At 61.4% G+C, this 19,821-nt stretch overlaps 1 protein-coding gene across 4 annotated transcripts in view; it reads right to left on the reverse strand.

Moving 5' to 3' along the window:
- Positions 1-19,821, reverse strand: part of NAV1 (neuron navigator 1) — a 211,974-nt gene that overhangs the window by 108,209 nt on the left and 83,944 nt on the right. The window lies entirely within an intron of this gene.

The following is a 19,821-nucleotide window of genomic DNA, read 5'->3' on the forward strand; positions in this document are numbered from 1 at the left end:
GGCCCTGGGGGAGAGCTGTGAATGGCCCCCCCATCCCCGCCCCAGGCTTTGTGAAGAAGGTGCTAAGAAGGCCAGCTGGCCGTCTGCAGGCTCTGCTGGGGGGGCATCCCAGACCCCCAGCGATCTGCCCACCGCCTCCCGTCTGGGGCCCACTGACCACTGCCTTCCCAGCAGCCTCCCTCTCCCCAGCATCCCATGAAGGCCGGAAGCAGATGGAGGGGAGGGACTGCCAAACCTCTCCCACCCCAGCTCCCCCGAGGCTCTGGGCAGGGCCCTTCCTCCCCCAAGCTTTTTTGTCTGCGAAGCGGCTGGGTTTGGGTTGGAAGGAGTGTGTGTCCTTGAGTCTGAGAGGCGGCCGTGTGGTGAGTGGGGGGAAGAGCAGTGAACCCACAGGATGAATGGAGCCTGGGGCTCTGGAAAGCAGCCTCTTTTGTTGGAGGCTGGATGGAGTCAGAAAGCTCATCAAAACTGCTGATAAAGCCATTCCTGTCTCCCTGGTTTCTTCCTTTTTAGGGTTGCTGAAGTCCCTAGGAAAGCCACCATAGGAGAAGATAAAGAGCTCAGCTTCCAGTTCTGGCCGCACCGCTGACCTGCAGCTGAGCGCCCACCCTCTCTGGGCCTCAAGCTCCTCATCTGTGAAATGGGGGCAGGAGCACCTGCACCTCAAAGACTGACGGGGAAGGTGGAACAAACTCTTCCACGCACAGGGTCCTGAGTACAGGAGGCCCAGGCACGGAGGCCTTCACGGAGCTCAGGGAGGCTGGTCTGGGCAGGAGACCCCAGAGGCCTGGATTCGTGTCCTGCGTTGCCACAAACTCACGGCCATGTCCATTCATGCTGTGGCTCCCCATCCGTCTCCCAGGGATGTTAATACTCGTCCCACCCACCTCCCGAGGCTGGGGTGAGAAGGATGAGCCCTCACCCTCCTGAGACGTCTAATCTGCTGTGTCTCTGTTTCTGCTCCACCTCGAGGGGCCACCAGGTTACAAAGCTCCCAACTTCAAGCACACAGGACAGGGCAGGAGGCAGAGCCAGTCCGAGGGCTCGGTGAAGCTTCCTTAAAGAGGAGGTGATTTTCAAGGAAGGGAAGAGACCACTTTTGAGAAGCAGAGGGGGAGCTCTCCAGAATGAGGGATGAAGGGGTGCAGAGAGGAAGGGGGACGGGCACAGGTGCCCCCCAGCCTGGCAAAGAGGCCCACGTCCCCCGGAGGGAGGCCCGGGGTGCCGCTGAGCGTAGGGTGCTGAGGGGCCTGCGGGACCCGGGGGAGCATCCCTGCCGGCTTCCCGGCCCCCACCCCCCGCCCCAGCCTCCGTGTCAGGTGCACGCCTGGGGTTGGGCAAAGGACCCCAGCCATTGTGACATGGGACATCCCCCGCACTCCAGTGGGTGGGGCTCAGAACCAGGATTAAGTTGATTTAAGGGCAATCAAGAATGGGACCTTTCCTGGATGCCTGCGCTGTGGGCTGACATTCGTTACACACAGATTCCGAAGTTTAAAAAGTGTGGCGTGCCAGAAGCACAGTCCACGAGATTATTAACCACCGAACGATTTTGGTATAAAAACCCTTGGCAGGAGGGGAAGAGGAAAGGTTCACAGGCCGGGAAGGGTTTGGGCCGGAGCCCCTGAGGCTGTGCTCCCCATTCAGGGGCTGCCTGGACCCTGGCCTTGACCGCTACGGTGAGACCCTCTTTCACTGCAGCCTCCTCTGCTTGACGTCCTGGGCTCCCTGGCCCCTCTCCGCCCTCGAGGTCCCGGCGTGAGGACCAGGCACAGGGGGGCTGCTCCCAGGGAGCCCCTCTGCAGGGTGGGCAGCTGGGCTCAGCCTTGCTCAAGGGGGTGCAGCTTCGGGGGGCAGCGGCCACAGGGAGACCACGGTCTGTAGCGCCTGGCCTCCGACCGCCGGCCTCCCTGCTCTGACCTCAGCCCCGGCTCAGAAAGGGGGGCTGCAATCAGCTCCTTTTGGTGCAAGGGGCCTGAAGCCTGAGTCGGTGATTTGGGAATGAATTCTTCCAATCACGAAGGACTATTTATGGGCTGGGCCAGAAAGCGATTCTTTTTTTCTCCCCTCTCGAGGACCCCCTCCTGCCGTCCAGCTTCAGAAAATGGTTCCAGGTGGTGAAGCCCCACGACCTGCAGTGGAACTCGAGCCCCAGAGGCTGGCGGGGGTCAGCAGGAGGCTGAAGGTGAGTTATGTGACGTGTGTGGGGATCCGCTGGGTGCCTGGAAGCACCTCAAATTCCACTGCTTTGTTGTAAACCTCTTCCCACTTTGTGATGAAGGGCAAAGAGATGATAGTACACGTGCTGGTTCTCGGGTAACCGGAAGCACCTGCCAAGGGCCGCACCGGGCTCCGTGGTGGGTCACCGTGAACAGCAGCGGGGTCTGCTCAGTGTCCGGGCAGGCCTCGCGCGGTTCCCCAGCTGCCCAAGAAACAGGACGCTCATCCCTCCACTCGGCACTGAGGAAGCCAGGGCTGCCCACCCTGCCTTGTGACTGGCCAGAAGGGCCTGTCAGCCGGGAGGCTGCCGGTGAGGGGCCGCGGACGGGCTGCAGAGGGACGCGGACCTTGCTGCTTCCAGAAGCAGAGTTCACCCTGGAGGCGGCTGTGAGACTTTCCCCAGAGAGGGAGGAACGTCTGGCCGCGGAGCCCTGGGTGCCTCCTAGGTACCACCCTCCACCATCCCCAGAGCCCTGGTCTGGGCCGGAGAGAAGCCCTGGCTGAAGGAGGACTGCTGCTGCCCAGGGGCCCAGTTACCCCTCCTCGCTGCTGAGACCCCTCCCCCATAATACTTTTTGGTTTTAGACAAGTTTCCATAGCAACCCAAGTCCCTATCAGCCAGAGGGTTACCATGGCGACTGAACTTGACTCTGCGTCCACAGCTGAGAAGGGCCCTGGGCCCTCACGCTTATCTGTCAAGCAAGGCTCACAGGAAACCAAGTGAAGGGAGGTTGGAGGGCGGAGGCCCGGGCCGGCCTCAGCGGGTGGCGGCAGCAGTGGTTCCCGCCCTCCCACCCCCGGCTCTTCCCCCGCCAGTCCTCTCATTGAGGTGCCTTCCCTTTCAGACCATCAGTGCGCTTCCCCCAGGCCCTGCTCCTCCCCTTCTAAGAATCCTCCCTAAGCCCTTCCGGGAGGCTCCTGGGCAGCAGTTCCGGTCCAGCCAGGGCTGGTCCTCAGCCGCAGGGAGCCTCCCTGAGCGCCCGCCCGGCGTGTCACTCCCACTGTCCACGCCCAGCCGCCCCTGTTAACGGGTCTTTTCTCTGGGACCTTCTCCCCACGAGACTGGAGGACTGTTTCCTGGCTTTGAACTCTGCACAGAGCTCAGCTGAGGAGGCAGAGCTGGGCATGGGGGCAGGCGGTGGGCTCGAGCCTCCCAGCTGTGAACAGGAGGGGCCGTGGGGCACTCACACCTTCTGGGGGGCTGAGGTCCAGTCTGGAGAACCTGTTTCTCAGCCTCCCTCGCGTCCTCACAGCAGAACCCGGATCTGATAAGCCTGTGCGTCCCCCGAACAGCCCTCCCAACGCCCTCTCACTGGGCTCCTCTGTGCACTGAGGCCCGTCTGCGGACCCCTGGCCCACACACCAGCAGCGCCGGGCTCAGATCTTAAAAGCAACCCACCAGATGCGGGGACACACTTACTGTGCTCTGAAACACATTCTCAAGACTTTAGTTGCATTCTCATAGAGCCTACGACAATAAACTCATTAAAAAAACAGTGAAAGTGTTTGGTTAAGCTCACTTTTTTTTTTTAGCCTGCCAAGAGTGTTATGTTTAAAATTAACAGCAGTATTATTTTTAAAGGCTAGAGTTAGGCTTTTCTTTCCACTCAGAAAGGTCCTGCTTGCCCATCAGCCATGGGCAGAGCTCTGCGTTGGGCCTAATGAGCACCCCAAAGGGCTTCCGGCTCCCCAGGCACCCGCATCGCTCCACGTGCATCCACAGGGTGGTCCAGCCTGGGCGTCTGGATTCCTAGGGCCCCTCTGCTTTGCAGGTTGTCTACGGCCCACACCCAGGCTTGCCCTCCAAAAGCGCCCGAGCCTGGCTCTGACAGCCAGGGCATGGGCGGTGGGCTCCCCTGGTGGGACCACCTTGTTTCTGAGGCACCTTGGCAGCCAGCACAGCCCAGCTGTCGAGCTTGTGTCACTTACTAGCAGTGTCACCTTCAACAAGTAACTTCAGTTTCCTGGCCCATAACAAGGGCACGATGATGACAGTCACAACACCTACCCCAGTGAGTGGGTGTGAGGATTAACTGGTCTATTATAATAAAGTGCCTGGAGCATCGCCTGGCGCAAGGGAAATGCTGTTCCCCAAAGTCAGGGTTAACCCGACCCCGCCCCTGTTCCCAGGCCCTTCTGTGCTTGGAAAGACGGTCCTTTCAGGGCAGGGCTTTTCAAATTGCAGGTTACAACTCATCTGTGGGTCATGAAATCAGTTCAGTGCATTGTAAGTGGCAATTAAAGAAAAACACACACACACATTCAACAAAACAGAACATCAAGTACATTGGACATAGTATTGTTTCAAAAATCTTTTGACACAATATGTACACACTGGATTTGCTAGAAGGAGTATTTCCTATTGGAGGTCAAGGTAGGAAAAAAACCCTCTAAAATCCACAGCTTGAGGGTGTTGTCAGTTAGTGACAACCTCCGTGTGAATGAGTTCTTGGTTCAATCCTGAGAAAGTGGGGAAGGGGTGGAGGGCAGGAAGGGGAGGATCAAGACGGCAAGGACAGCCTGCATCTCATGCTTTCCGCCCTCGCGGAGGACTGGAAAAGCTTCCTTTTAAAACGTTCTCCCTCAAGATAGCCTGAGGTTATTGCTGGAGATAAAGGCCGGGGTCCACGCCGTGATGGCTGCGTGGTTCCCAGGGAACTGGCAGACAAAGGCCCCTTTGGGGGCAGGTCTGCTGACCCGACAGCAGGCGGTGGAGGGGGGAGGCCTGACCAGGGACACGTTGCCCACACAGAGCCAAGGGCACGTGCCTCCCACGATGTGGTCTCACACGGTTCCCCAAATAGCGCTCTGAGCTAGAAAGGGTGGGGAAAACATTACGCTCTATTGACAAGAGATGAGAAAACTCGGGGCCCAGGAGGGCGTATGATTTGCTCAAGGTCACAGAGTAACAACTGGCCCCAGAGTCCACACTCCCGTTCTAGCCCAGCCTAAGCTAGACCAGGTCTGCGCAGAGACAGGTGTGGACGGGGTAGGGGAGGAGGCAAGCTTTGAAGAGGGTGCAGCTTGGCATGTCTGGAGCGGCCCGTTCGGTGCACGAGAAGAGGGTGTGGAGAGCGGGAACGGTCAGCAGAGTGAGATGGGACGCGGAGACTGAGCGCTCGGTCATGTCTTGGGAAGATGACAAAATCCCTGAGGGCAGGGACCACCTCCACATCCTGCTGTAACCTCACAGCACCCAGCGTGGCCCTGGGCTCAGTAATACTTGTTGCCTAAGGAAGTGGAAAGTAGGCTCTCTGGAGGTCACCTTTAGCTCGAGTGACCGGGCACATCTGGGGCAGAAACCATTAGCATCGCCGGTGCCCCGGTTTACTGCAGACGGAGTGACTGCTATGGCCATCACCCTGGGCGCCGCCATCCCCTAAACCACCACAATCGCCAAAAGCATGACGACCACCACTATCATCTCTACCACCATCACCAAGACCATCACCACCACCGTCAGCGTCACGACCACATCTGCCAGCTCAGGACACCGACTGCCCCCTCCCTTTCCTGAGCTCAGTTTGTATGAATCTCGTTCAGCTGAGACGAGCTTACATTTAAAAAAAAAAAGGTATTATTCAAAAAACCCCGAGATGTTGTTCTTGGATGTCTGTGCTTTGCACGAAGAAACTTTAGTATCTAGGCAAAATGAGGTCCCCACCCCTTCCCCAGAGCGTCCCCCCCACCGGGGCCTGCAGGGTCCCATTCACTGCCCCACAACTCCTGCCGCCTGCGCTGCCTGCTCCCAGCCCCAGGCCACTGCGTGTCCCCCAGGGGGCTCCAGCTGGGACCTTCCCATCGGGACCCCTTCACTCTTGCCTCCTCCGACTCGTCCCCCACCATATCCGGAGTCACTTTTGAACAACACGAACCTGATGTCACTCTCCCCACTTACACCTTCCCTGTCTTCCTGCTGACACAGGGATAAAATTGAGCATCCTGACCCTAACCACCCCCCTGCCCCTCCCCCCGGCCCAGCTTGGCCCAAACCCCTCCCAAGCCCAGCTCCCCAGACTCGTGCGGGACCCCTCCCTTCTCCGCGACCTTCTTCCTCTTTCGTCCACACCCAAGCTCGCTCTGCTTCGGGCCCGCTGCACACCCTGCCCTCTGCCAGGCTGCTCCCCCGGCCCGGGCGGGAGGGGGAAGGCGCCCTTCCTCGGGGAAGCACTGCCCGACCGGCTGGCCCCTCCAGTCTAACCATCGCTCCCTTTGCTTCTCCCACACGGCACTTACCGGGGCGATTTAAGGATTCCCTTCTGTGACTATGTGCTTAAGGTCGCCTCCCCCCCAAACTCAAGTCCATGAAGACACAGGATGGGCCTGCTTTGCTCACTGCCGTGGCACCAAAGACCACACCGCTGCCTGGTTAGGAGCAGACGCCCAGGGCCTGGTGAGGGTCCCCGTAACCCCAAAGAGCACAGGGCTCTTTCTCCTCCAGGTTACGAGCTGAGCTGTCGGGAGCCCAGGGACGGGCCTGGATGGGACGCCACCCCTTCTTCGGCCCGTCATCCTGGGCTCCTGCATCCTGGGGGTGCCCGTCGAGCCTAACCTCAGGAGACAGAGGACAGTTGCTTGTGCCGCCCCCGGCCCATCTGCTCCTCTTCCAGACTCATGTTTCCTACGCTCAGAGCTGCTTGAGATAATCTGGATTTTTTTTTTTTTTTTTTTTTTTTTGCTAAGGAGGGAAGCAAGATGAGAGTGGGTGTGGGGACAGATCCCTTTCCAGTTCTGTCTGGTTCAGGCTGACGAGTGTCAGTTTGTGTTCCCTGAACAGCCAAGAACAAGGGGGAGGGGCAGGATAAAGAAGGAGGAGCCGGGGGGGCTGGGATGGGATGGGATGGGTCGGAAAGATGGTCCGAGTGACAGGACGGTGGGATCTGGAGCCCCTTCCCTCGCTCCGGCCTCGGGCCCCCATCCAAACAGGACTTAACCTTTGACAGGTGGCCTTCACCTGCCCATTCACTGCTTTACACGTGAGCTCAGGGCGGCAAAGTAGACTCCAGCTGCAAAGTGACCGGACGCCAGACAAGTAACACCGCTCTCCCCAAACCTCAGGGAGAGGCGCAGCCCGCGGCACCGCTTTTCTGAACGTTTACCCTGGCACAGGTCACTGAGGGATGAGGGCATTTGCAACGTGATGGCAGGAACCCCAAACCTCAGCCGTCAGGCTGGAAGCAGGAGGCAGGGCCAACTCGGCCCCTTCATTACGCTTCTCCACCAAGGAGAAGCATCACTGGTGTGTGAGAACCAGCCCGGAGGGTTTCACCCGAGCCTCCTGACCTGGGAGGGAGCCACGGTGACCCCCGCCCACTGCGGCTCTGACGGTCGGCCAGCGGCTCCAGGACTGAGGGTGCCGGGGGCACAGTGGGCACGGGCTGTGCCCAGGCAGCGCCCAGGCGCCCAGGGCGGGGTGAGGAGGGGCGACCAGAGGACTCCCTGAGCTCAGCAAGGCAGGAGGGGTGGGAGAATGGCGGTGGGGAGAGAAAGGAACAAATGTGGGTGGGAGGCCGCTGCTGTCTTTTAATCAGATGCAAATGTAAGGCTGACAGCACGCAACGGGACTTGCCTAACTTCTGGGTCTGTAGTTTGGGCGGCGTTTGGAGAGGAGCGAGTGCCCTGGGGAGAAGCTACCTGAGCACAGGCTCCGTGCTGCTCGCAGAGAGGACCCGGGGACAAGTCACCTGGGCGGTGAGCCGGGGATGAGACAGCACGGCAGAGGCAGGGCCCAAGGACACCCCAAAGAGAGAAGGGGCGTTCTGGAGACGGAGGGGCCTGGCTGCAGGGGGTGTGGGCTGAGGGCTCGTGAAGGCTCAGGAGGGAGGGCCCGGAACACAGGGGCCGGAGGACAAAGGATGCTGGGCTGCGTCTCCCTCATCTGCCTGATGCTCCCTGAGGACAGGCCCTCCTCCCCCTATGACCCACACAGTGAGCGTGGACGGGTAATGATGAGGCAACAGCAGATTAAGAAATATCTCATTTAAGCCTGGCAGCCGTCCAACAAGGTAGCTACAATTTGACCTGTTGAACAGGTGAGGAAACCAAACCTGGCCCAGGGCCTCAAGACCAGTTAACACAGAGGCAGGATTTGAACGCAGGTTTGTCTGCCCCGTACCCTGTGCGTCTGACCACTGTGTTCTGTGTCTTTCCTTCCAGGACCCCCATCAGAATACACAGAGCTGCTGCAAACAGCTTGCAGTGAGAAGCTGGGAACTTTGTGATTGTGATTCAGAGATAGGATTTCAGCAGGAAACCCAATCTCTGTGCCGTGTGGGAAAGTGGCAGGAATCCAGCCCCGGCCCAGCCCCAGGCCAGGCTGGGCTCCTCTGGCTCAGAGGCAGGGCTGGATCCTCTGGGGCAAATCCCTTCCCATCCCCCACCGGAATCCCACCCCTAACACCAGGCCAGTGGGCCCCCAACCGCGGCCCCAACACCCAGGCCCTAGCCGCACGCCTGTGGGAAGGGACGGGTCAGCGTCACCCCATCACCTGTGCTTCCCTGAGATAAGGAAGGAGCCAGGATGTCTTGGCCTCATCCTTCCCCAGATGTCCTCCCAGCTGTGTGATAAAAAGCCAGCAGGGTGGATTCCATGTCTCAGCCCTGGAGGACGTTTCAAGGACCACCAGAGGGGCTGTTGGCCGAAGGAGGGCCTGGAAACGGGGCAGGACGATTCCAGAGGACCTGGGGTGGGGAGGGGACAGATCAGGCCACCACAAAGCTCTGGGTCAGGCCTGAGTCCCCATCCCTCCCAGAAATGAGGGCACTGCCAGCTTGTCTCTGATCTGGACAGGACCCAGGCCTGAGCTAAAGTCCAGGAACAGGTAATGAACTTGAACACAAGGTGCTCCTTCTGCCTCCTTCACACACCCACCTTCAACCCCTCTTTTCATACTGTTTCTGCTATTTTCTTTTTATCAAAGTCTAAACAGCCACTCGGCTGAGGAATGACCTTCAACACTTTTGATGCAGCCGACTTCTGGAGAATGTGTTTTCCCTCTCTCCTGTGATGGCTCTCAGGCCCCCCAGCCCCAGGGGAGACTGGCAGATGTCTGGCACAGAGGAGCCCGGAGCCGTGGGCACCACGTTCTGCCTCGTGGACCAGCGGCAGGAGGGTGGGTCTGTGCTTCAAAAGGCGGCAACCAGGCGTGCGGGGCAGTAACGAACGCGGAGCAGGAGAAGACGCTCAGTAAGGCCGGCCCCCTCCCCCTGCAAACCCGGCTGCCCCTGCCTCCACCCCCAGCCCTGCAAGACTCTCCCTGTCCTGTAACAAACTCCCCCTCCACCCAAGCTGGCTCCAGACACAACCAAGACACTGAACTGAACTAAACTACCAGGGCTGAACTGGAGCCAATCCGTGAGTGACGCCATTGGGCTCACTGGTCGCCACCGGGTCTGCGGAGCCTCGGCATCAGGATGAAGAAGCCAGGGGTCTGAGGCCTGCGGGGAAGGCGGCAACAGAACTAACTGTATGGTCATCGGCGGTGCCAGGCACCCTGACTCCCTCTTCTACTTAATCCCCACCATTACCCCCGCGCAGGGCGCGTAAGCTCCATCCTATAGATGAGGGACGGGTTCAAGGAGGGCAAAGGGCAGCCAGCAGGTGAGCATCAGGGTTGATTTGGACCCTCATCTGCACGACTCAAAGCTGGTGCTTTCCTCTTAGGCCAGGCAGCCAGGGCCCCAGAGACACCGGGTTCCAGCCAAGGACGGACACGCCGTCCCCTGCAGCTCTCGGGCCGGCCATGGTCCTGCCGGGACAAGTGTGCAGGGGGGCGACGTGAACACAGCTGTGCTGAAAGTGCCCCAACCACAGACCCCACACACTGTCCACAGCCTGGCAGCGGGGACCAAGGGGGTCCGGGGGACGTGCTCGGCTGCCTGTGCCACCAAACTCCTGCAGGAGACCTCAGAACAGGGCCACGCTATTTAGAATGAAGGACAGGGTGGCTGCCCAGAGGATGTGCCGTGTCTGTGGAACTCTGCAAGGCCAGAGTTCTCCACCGGCGAGAGGCCCTGTAGCACCGTGGTTAAGGAGGCTGGCGCTCGAGCCAGTCTGCCTGCGGGTGGTTCCCAGGCAACTCACTTCCTGGCTGTGTGACTCTGGGGAAGTTACTTAACCTCTCAGTTTTCTCACCGGTAAAATGAGAATAAAAACAGCACCTAACTCACTAAGTTGTTCTTGACGGTTAAATGAATTAATACACGTACAGTGCTCAGTGCGGTGCCTGGTACGTATCACATAATGATTGACAGGTATTATTATGAGCCCCTGGATCTTCCATGAAGCTAACACCACCGCCCCCCCCCTCCACTTCCTGCAGACGCAGCATTCGGCGGAATCTAATCTAGAAATCGGGAGCCACTGGCCACGGGGGAGCAAGGAGGTGCAGGGGAAAGGAGAGGTCAGGCCCTGAGATGAAGACAGGGCTGAATCTGTGGCCTCAGCCCCGGGCCAGCCCTTCCCTCCCCGAGCTGCCAGCTGGCAAGTCTGACCCCTCTTTGACCACCAGGGAGGCTGAGGCATTACAGGGCTTACTCAAGCTCCACGGTTACGAGGGACAGGTCCAGGGTTCACAGGCAGAGGGGCCAGGGGAGCAGCTTACCCCAGGCGGATGCAGAGGGCCCCGTCTCTCCGGCCGGTCTAGTCATCCTCATTGTGGCCACGACCTTCCCGTCCACGGGGGAAGCCCTCTCCCCATAGCCTGCCTGCAGCTCTGGGCGTTGCAGCCCCAGCACCAGCCACAGCTGCCCCGTGACTGTCCGTCCGTGGTCTGCTTCCCAGATTGGACATGCTGGGACGCAGGGTCCTGGGACCCGAGGAACGTTTGCTGAGGGCCGGAGAGAACTGATTTTTACAGATCGGGGCTCTCGGGACCGTATCAGCCTGAAGGCTCTAGATTGTCTACAGGGCAAGGGGGGGCAGATGTGCCTACTTGTGCCAGAGGCAAAAGAGTCTGGATGAGCCCGAATCAAGCCTCGGCTGAATCTCAGCTCTACGTGAACTTGCCGAGTGACCCCAGGCTCCTCTAAGCTTCTTCACGTCTAAGTCCGTGTCAGAGTGGGGTTTCCAGTCGACAGCGACGCACCAGGAGGGCCACACTGGCTGTTGAAGATGAACAGCTCCCACACCTGCGGCAAATAAGCACTCCTCTTCCACCCCCGCCCTGCCCCTGGGACCCCACGACTCGGCACCCACGGGGTTAACTTCCGGCGTAACAGGGAGCCCCAGGCATCCCCAGTTCTGCAGCCTGGCCCGCGAGGATTGTGAAATAGTCTGCGAGGATTGTGAAATAGTCTGCGTGTGACCCTTGAATAGTGTCTCATTGTGAGGCTGACCTGGGTTCCCACAAAGCGCTCAGCACAGCTGGCAAACAGTGGGTGCCCACTAAGTGCTAGTCATTGCTGTTGTCAATCCCCAGTGATTCCTGCCTCTGAGTGTCCCGGGGACCACCACGGGGCCTCGGGAGGGAGGCTGCTGACCCACCTGCAGAGTACAAGGCCGATCGGCGTCTTGGGCTCTGATGTTTCTTCCTGGGAGCTCAAACCTTGCGGCCAGGCCCTCGGTGGCCCCCAGGCCACGGGCTGGGCAGAGGTGCCCAGCAGGGAGGCCTTGCCGGGCGTCCAGGAGGCCCCCTGATGTGCAGCAGAAGCAGGGGTGGCCTCTCCAGGCTGCCCACTGAGCTTCAAGCCAACCCCACTGGGCGGGCAGGGCGTCAGGCGGCCCAAGGCTGAGCCCTGACCCTGGGGCTGGGGAGCGGCCCTCGCGGTCCCTGCTGTCCACATGACAGCAGTAGCACCGCCTGCCCGCCCGCCCAGGGGGCACCGCGGCCTTCGCTGCTGTAACGCCCTCCCCGTGGGGCCGGATGAAGGGAGGCCAGGCGGTGAACGCCCCAGCACCCCTGGACGCCTTGTCACCGTCCGTGGAAACCCTGAGACATTGCGACACGCCTGCGTCCTCCAGCAACCCTGAACTCTTGGACTCCTGGGGGTACCCGACTCCAGGACAAAGCCAAACACCCCAGCTCCTGGGACAGTGGGACCCCATGGCAATGCCCAGGGCACGGAAACTGGTCCAAAGAACAAAGGAGGAGGAGGATTTGCATTGGGTACAAGGCTCCCCATCCTCCCCTGGGGCACCCGCACCACCTCGAGCCCTCCTACCCGGGACGGCCCTCGAGGACCGTCTGCTCCTAGGGCTCCCAACCAGTGAGGTCCAGCCCAGTCCTCCCACCCCCTCCAAGGAAAGCTGGGTGGCTGGAATGCCTTCGCCCCTTAGGCCAAGTGTTTCTGATTCCTTTAAACAGCTCCCAACTCCTGACTCCTTCAGGAAGGCTTCCCGGATGGAGCAAGTACCCTGGAGCCGAAATGCAGTGCCCGCCCCATGCACGGCTCTCTTTTCACGCCAGCCGAGCTGTACGTCATTGGAGTACTCTGTCAGTCCTCACACTGGTTTACATGCTGCTGCTGCCATGTATGGTCTGATTCAGCTTTGCGGTGGGCTATGGGTCTAGGCTCTCCCGGGGGCTGGGGCAGGAAAGTACTGACCCCTCAGGCCTAATCAGAGCTGCTGCTCATCAAAGACAAACTTCTGGGCACAGAGGCATCCTCCCCCTCGTCCCTCCCACGTGGACACTGCCGGGGCAGCAAGGGCCACATTCGCTCCAGCGAACAGATGTGGAACTTGCAAGGCCCTGGGCCGGCTGGTGTCCTCACTCAGCAACCCTCTCCCAGGACCGATTCCAGAGCCGGGACTCTTTCGGGGGCCTTTGGGGGCAAGCCCTGACAGCTCCCACCCAAAGGTCTGCCCAGAGCCTAGCGCAACCCCTGGGGCCGGTCATGGTCACATCAGGGCCGCCCCCAACCTGCTCGTCCACCTCCTTCCCCACCTCTCCCGCAGCTGGACGGTACCCACGATGAAGCCCCCCATTTACCTCCTTCTTCCGTTTCCATCTCTGCTGCCGGGATCCCAACCTGCATTTCAAAGCGCAGGTCATTTGTCCACAGCGTCCCCTCCTGCCCGCTGCACCGCACTCACCCCACACGCCGACCGGCTCCAGGCCACCCTGCTCTCCCCCGCACCGCTTCCCAACTATTCCGTAGCACCCGCCCTGCCCTGGGATGAGCAGGAATCCCTGTCTCCTCATCCAGCAGGCCAGCAGCTGGCGAGCGGGGCCCAAAGCCGCAACCCCAGGCGCTCGCGCTTTGTCCACAGCGACTGCTTGACAGCAATCCGGAATGAAATGGAATAGAACTCAGCACTGTGGGGGGAGGGGTCTTGAGGCTCCTGGAAGCTGACATCACAGGGGTCAAGGTCAAGTCCTGGCCCCGCGGCCCACCTGCTCTCCTGGCTCGGGCGGCCAACCCACCGACCAGTGTCTCTGTTTGCTCAGTTGTAAGCGCAGGGTCACAGGGTCACTGTGGGCAGTAAGTGACTCACTAAACCTCAAGGACAAGAATCTCATGCCCCACATGGTCTATGGGTGCTGGTTATTGGTAGGTCATCACTTTCTCTGGGCCCGTTTTCCTCCCGTGGAGCATCAGGCCCCAGGGCCCTGGGGAGGCCACCCCGCAGCCGGGTGTGCTGGAGCCCGTGGCCTATGGCAGCTGAAGGTTCTGCACAGAGAAGCCAGGCCTCCCGGGTGGCTGCCTGCGCCCCCAAAAGGGAGGGCCTGCTCAGCAGTCACCAAGGGCAGAGGGAGCCTGTGTCCTCCGCAAGGTTACTTTCTGGGAGAGGAGCCAGGCAGGGAGCCCCAACCCCTGCGCTCTCTGCCTGGGGGTCTCTTTGGGGGAAGTTGTTCCAGCCTGGTCGTGGTTCAGACCCTTTCACGCCTGGGCAGTTGTGTGCGCACACACGGACACACACACGGACACACACACACCCCTTCGGTCTGTGCGTAGCTGCTAGGGGCCGAGTGTGCAAGTGTTTCTGTGCACCGCTCCACGTGACACACCCAGCCCCTGTGCACCCTCGTGCACACCCGGACTCCCAGCCCCGTCTACGTCCTGGGGGTTTACGTCCGGACGTGAAGGTTTACGCGCAGGTTTCCCCACACACTTGCCTGTCTTGCGCTCTCAACCTTCACTACCTCCCTACGCAGCCCAAGGTCACGGCTGACGGCCTGGCTCTCCAAGAAAACTCCAGCGCTTTTCACCAGATCACTCCCAACGGCAGCACCCCACTGGACACCCTTCCAGACGAGCCAGCTTCCCCGGGGACCAGCCTGGGCACACAGGGCCCACACCCTGGCTTCGCATGCCCGGGGCACGTGAGCAAGTGCCCTGGCAAGTCGGTCCAGAGCGAGCGCTGCTGCTCGGAAATTAGAAGACGGTGCAGGAACCGCCCGCTGCAGAGGCCCTGATGTCGAAAATAGACCTGATGAGGGCTCAGGCCAAGGCCCGCCCTGGCCACCGGCCAAGCTCTGGCCAGAGCTGAGCTGGAGAAGAGCCGCGTGGTAAACAGGCAGTGCTGGCGGCGAGAGCCTGGACGTTGCCGGAGCCCGAGCCCTCGGGGTGAACCTGTAACGTGCCCAAGGTGGTGCCCGTGCTCTCCCGCCTCAGTGCCAGTGGGGACCCCGCACGTGCTCGCTCCCCCCACCGGCCGCAACCCTGCAATCTGCCCCTTCTTCTGCCAGAGGCACAGGTGCTGATCAGAGACGAAGAGCTGGGATCCGCCCTTCCGGGCATGCACGGCTGCGACCACGCCGGACACGCCCTGGGCGCAGCTCCGGGAGACAGACACCGCTCCGGGGGCATCTTCCCGGTCTGAGCCCTGATGCCTGCTGGTCAGAAGGAAGCCTTGGACCCAGGGGGCTCCGGTTTCCTCTCCCTGCAGGGGCCGGGTCCCCAGAAGCCACAGTAGGGGAAGTTGCGGGGGGCGGTGCCCGCTCTGAGGGCTGACGCAGCCTTCCAAGGCTTCCACGCAGGAGCGCAGCCTGCCCACACAGGGCCAGCGAGCTGCGCCCGGCCCCCCGGCCTTCCTGGGCAAGAGAGGGAGGCTGCGGGCCCCGGGGACATCAGACGCAGCTGGGTAATGCAAACAGGCTGTGGGAGGAGGTCAGCCAACGCAAATGAGAAGCATGTGGCATCCACTTCCCCTTGGCTGGCAGGCCGGCCGGCACAGGCCTCCAGGCCGAGGGAGACGCTGCGGGAGGGAGCCCAGGTCGGCCAGGTGCTGGGGGACAGACCTTATGGGGGGTGGGGGGGTCCAGCTGGGGGCTGGACTCCACGGGGCCCAGGAATCAGGGGAACAGCTCGGCCCCTCCTCCTACCAAGTCTTACTGCAAAAGAAAAGACAGACGGGAGAAAGAGGAAAGGGGGGCGAAGGGAGGAAAGATGTGAGGGGATGCAGTCAGGCATCTGAGAGGCAGGCCAGCCTGACCCGAGAGGATCCAGAGAGCAGGTCTGCACCCATGGGTGGAAACTCTCAGGAGACAGAAACTCTGCTTAGTGGGCTTTCTAATAACGAAGGCTTTCCAGGAAAATGAGGTAGTGAGCTCTCTGTCACCAGGAGTGTGTAAACAGAACACCCACTTGCCTACGATGCTAGGAGGGAGTAATTTCTGCTTTAGGTGGGTGGCTCAACCAGACAATTTCCATTGTGTGTTCTGTGAATCCCAGGGGGGAGGCGGGGGCTCTGCACGGAGAGGGTTCTTCTCTCCCGGCTGTACAAGAAGGCGACACAGAGCAGCAGGGATGGGCCTGGGGGCTCTGCTCAGCCGGGTCAGCGCAGGACCCGCTCTCCCTGGAGCCCCGTACAGCAGCCTGCACCCCCAGCCCTCGAGGTCAGAGGCTGTGGGCTATGGGCACGGGTGCGGAGGGGCGGCCCAGAGCAGGCCGAGGCTGGAGGTCTGCAGAAGACAAAGCCTCCGGTGTTGGCAGCTGGGTGGGGACGGGCCACAGGGGTGGCGGTTGTGGCCGCAGGAGATGTTAGGGGGTGGGACGAGAGCTAACGGTCAGAAAGCAGCCCAGGATTCCAGGCGACTTGGTGCTGTTCCGCCTTCAACCCCCATCCAGGAGGGCCTGGGGCCTGGGGGTGGAGCCGCTGCTGACCACCGAGGGCATCTCCCTTGAGAGAAGCCCTGGGCACTTCCCCTCCACGTGTCCTTGTCCCCAGAGCACAGGAGCTACCCCAAGGCCTTCCCGTCCCCCATTCTCGGCAGCAGCAGGGCCGTGGCTGCCCGGGGAGGGGGAGGAAGACGGCTTTGGCTGCAGCGGCCTGAGCAGGGCAAGGCCCAGAGGGTAAGAGCAGGACCCCACGGGCCCTGGTGGAGCCCGAAGCCTAGCCCTGGACACAGGGAGAAAAGAAACGTCCTCCCCAGCGCTACCCTTGAGGAAGCAGAGGCGTCGCAGCGGGAAGGGCATGTGCCAGCTGCCCCTCCGCTATGCACGCGCTCACCTGCAGGCCTTGCCTTCCTTCACCTGTGGCTCTACAAGCCCGGGAAGGCTGCAAGTCAGCGCCCTCACTCTCCTGCCGGGCCTCTGGGGAACCACTGGGAAGGCACCAGGAACGGCCCTGCGTGTAGAGCCTTGGGCACGAGAGTGTGGGTGAGCTTGCACATGTGGCCTGGCTGCTCGGGCATTGGATCTTGGAGGACTCCCAAGAATCCTCCACCCACCGACCCCCCAGTGCACTGAATAACAAGGAAGAAAACCATCTGAGAAGCCATTTCTTCCCTCCCCCTATTCACAGCATCCCAGAATGTAATCTCTAGAATAAATTCCCACCCCCCCCCACAAAAAAACCCACATCAACCCACTGGCTTAGAAACAGATAATTTCCTGACTTCCTTCCCCTGCTCTGTTTGGCCTGTGCCTCTGAGGGCCTAACCGTTGTCACGGCAACCCCTCACGTGGGTCCAGACACTTTCTGAGGAAGTGGGACCAGGCGCTCCAGCCGCCTGGGTTCCTTTGCACCTGACCTGGTCCCCTTGCCTGGAGGGCTGAAAAGGGGGTGCAGTGTGCGTGGGGTCACCAGACTGACTGCTTGGAGGTCCTCGGACCCAGGGTTGAGGAAGTGGAGGAGTGTGGTCGGGACGGGATTGTGTACGTAACTGCTCTGAGTTAAGACAGGCTCTCTTAGGCACCTGGGGCCCTGTCAAGGTCTGACCACCTCTATCTGCCCCCCTCCCTAATGCCAACAGGTAGGAGAGAGCCATGGAGCAGCTCTGCCCATTCACAAATGGGGAACGTGAGTCCCAGACAAGGTCACAGAGCTTAGGACTTCTGCACAGGGAACTCAGGACTGCGGCCTCCTGCCTGCCCCAGACCCAGGCCAGGGGCCGGTGACCTTCCCTCTGGAGCCGAACTGCCTGACATGGACTGTCCACCAGGGTCCGAGGGCATATGATCCCTGAGACAGGCCCCCTTCCCCTGGACACTCACCCCTCAGTCTTCCAAGTTTCTAGGGTTTCCCAGTGGGACCCTAGTTCTTTGGCAGCTTCCAAAGCGAGGGAAGGGCAGGGCGCCTGCCTGGACCATCTGGGCCCCAGCTGATTTCTGGCAAGCCATGATCAGCTTTCATTCCCTTTCATTCCAGAAAGGCTCTTATTCGGGGATGCCTCACTCCCTCTCCCTCCAGCAACCGGGGCTGGGCAGCTTCCGGGGTCTGAGATGGTCCCAGGGAGTAAGCGTGTCCTGACTTGGAGGCTCACGGGTGTAGAGCCTGCATCCTTCACCACCATCCAGAGGCAGAGGCGTCCACTCGTCTCCCCAGGGGACACCCTGCTCTCCAGGGAGGGTCCTGACAACCCGGACACCTTCATGGGTTCTCCTGTTCCCCCACCCCATCCCACACAGGAGAGGGGCTCTACCTGGCCGTCATCTTCTCCCTCCTCCTCCCCTGCCCTCCCCGCTCCACCCTTCAATGCCCCTGCACTGCCCTCCTGGGGCCAGCCCCGCCCGGGGTCAGTCCAGCACATTCACCAGACTTTCCACCCCTCTCCCTGCACCAGCCCCGCCATGGGGTCATCAGGGCCGGTCTGGTGGCCCATGCCCAGCACACACCAGCTTGGTCAGGCCCCTGTTTGCCCGCTGACTCCCCTCCCTCAATCAGGTCCCCTACACAGAGCTTCGACTTAGCAATCAGGACAGACGTGCAGAATCTGCCTTCCCATCACTGGCTCAGGGAAGACTCCAAGCCCCTCGAGGCTCTGACCCTGCATTTCTGGACCGCCTGGGAAATGGGGCCTGTTCTCCCCTCACTCCCAGGGCGCGCTTTGAGACATGACAAGTGCTGAGTGGGCGTGAGGGGTTACAGCAAAGCCTCTCCCCCTGCCCTCCTCTCCCCTCGCCCACCAGCTCTACGACTATCTGCCAGGGTTTCTGTGGTCACTGCCTCTTGAGATGCAACTAAGAGGGCTTCGGCCAGGCAGCTAGGTCCTGGGGCAGTGTAGGGACGCGCAGGACTGGGGAAGCCCTGACCTTGAAGGGGGGCTGTGCCCTCTGCTCTTCTGTGTCGCTGACACTCCCTCCACTCCCTCCAGAGACAGCCCCCGCCTTCCTCCCCCCCATCCCACCCCACCCCCTCTCAGCCCTGCAGGGAGTGTTCTCCCCACCTGCCCCTGCACCTCCCCTGGCCTCAGTCACAGCTCAGTACCACCTCCTTAGAGGGGCCTAAGCAGGCCCCGCCCCCATTTTCTCCACAGCCTTCCTTGGTGCCTGGAATTACTTTCTTTCTTTTCTCCTTTACTGTCTGTTTCACCCCCATTAGACTGTAAGCTCCTTGAGGGCAGCACTCGGCACAGGGGGGAGGGGTGGGGGAGGGGTGAGGCCGCCCCTCGGCTTCTGCCCCCACCCTCATCCCCACGGGTCCCTGCCTGCGGAGGCCGGGCCTTCAGGCCGCTGCGCCCCCCTCTTTGCTCTTGTCCAGCCCCCCGACTGCCCCTGCAGAGCCCATATGCAGCCTCCTCTGTGAGCCTCTGAATCCAAAGCTCCAAATCCCTGCCCCTGCTCGGGGGTCCCTCGTCCTGGCCCACACGGGGCCTGTGGGTCCCGGGAAGGTCGCGGTAAGTCGAACCAGTCTTCCCAGCTCTGCCTTCTCCAGGCCGCCAGGCGAGCACCTCACCCCCCATTCCCACGCGCCCCACCTCGTCCTGCCCGTCACTCGGACCGCAGCCCGCGTCGGTCCCGCCCCTCACACGCGCACGGACACGCCCCTTCCCAGCCCCCAGCGGGGCTGGCAGCCCGCCTGGTACCCGGGAAGCTCGGGTCCCTCGGCGCCGGAGGACCCACATCCCCGCCACCGCAACAAGTCCGCGGAGCCACGGCGGCCGCCCGGCTCCGGGCCTCGCCGCTGTCCTCTCGTGGCCCCGGCACGGCCCGCGCCGGCTCCCGAGGCGCAGCGGCCTTGCGTCCCGCGCATCCCGGGTCCCTCCCTCTCAGGGCACAGGGTCCCCGGGGAAAGCAAGCGCAGTTCCGGGCCCGCTCCGGGTTTTTTGCTTAGGCTCTTCAGGCTCGGAGAACAATGGGGCAGCTCTCTGCGCTTCCTCCACCCGAGCGAGCTTTGTTCCTCCCTTCCCGCCCGCTCGGCTTCCATTAGCCAAAAGGCAAAGGCTTCCCAGTCAACCAGGAGTCTCCGCGCGAAAGCCCAGACCTTTCCACACG

This window comes from Eubalaena glacialis, chromosome 3 (genome assembly GCF_028564815.1).
Source record: "Eubalaena glacialis isolate mEubGla1 chromosome 3, mEubGla1.1.hap2.+ XY, whole genome shotgun sequence".
NCBI classification, from domain to species: Eukaryota; Metazoa; Chordata; class Mammalia; order Artiodactyla; family Balaenidae; genus Eubalaena; species Eubalaena glacialis.